Raw genomic sequence first — 661 nt, 5'->3', positions numbered from 1 at the left:
ATCCCCTGCACTCCGGGTGTGCTGACCCCTGCGATTTCCCCAAATGCGGGAAACTCGACTGCATAATTTGTGGTAGTGGGGGACTGCGTTCGCGCTCTCCCCTGACATCTTTGGTCTAACAACAGAATAGCACGGAAAAGGCGGGGTGGAGGTCAATTTCTTTGGGTGTAAGCAGAGGTCAGCTCTGACAGTGCCGACAGAAGCTGAAGATGTGCTTGGCAAGGTCGTAGAGCAGATCCTCCTGAAGGTCATACTGGTCCCCACGCGCGTTCCGTTCCTTGTTTAGTGCGCTCCGCCATGAGCCTTCTCTTCTCCACATCGCACAGCCCCAGCTCTCTCAGCCTGTTCCCGTAGCGGAGGTGCTCCAGCCCTCTGATCATCTCCGTGGCCCTCCTCTGGACCTGCTCCAACAGCTCCACGTCCTTCTCGTGTTGGGGGCTCCAGAACTGGACGCAGCGCTGCAGGCGAGGTCTCAGGAGAGCAGAGCAGAGGGGCGGAATCACCTTCCTCGCCCTGCTGGTCACACTTCTATTGATGCAACCCAGGATTCGGTCGGCCTTCCGGGCTGCAATCACACACCGCCAGCTGTGTTGAGTCTTCCGTCAACCGACAGCCCCAAATCCTCCTCAGGGCTGCTCTCAAGCCGTTCTCCACCCAACCT

The 661-nt window shown here is 58.5% G+C and overlaps 1 pseudogene; it reads left to right on the top strand.

Moving 5' to 3' along the window:
• LOC116217733 lies at window positions 1-104 on the top strand (annotated as a pseudogene; the record flags this gene model as incomplete).
• Between the last annotated feature and the right edge of the window lie 557 nt (window positions 105-661).

This window comes from Meleagris gallopavo, unplaced genomic scaffold, assembly GCF_000146605.3.
Source record: "Meleagris gallopavo isolate NT-WF06-2002-E0010 breed Aviagen turkey brand Nicholas breeding stock unplaced genomic scaffold, Turkey_5.1 ChrUn_random_7180001925613, whole genome shotgun sequence".
Classification (NCBI taxonomy): domain Eukaryota; kingdom Metazoa; phylum Chordata; class Aves; order Galliformes; family Phasianidae; genus Meleagris; species Meleagris gallopavo.
This window is presented reverse-complemented; position numbering and strand designations above follow the sequence as displayed.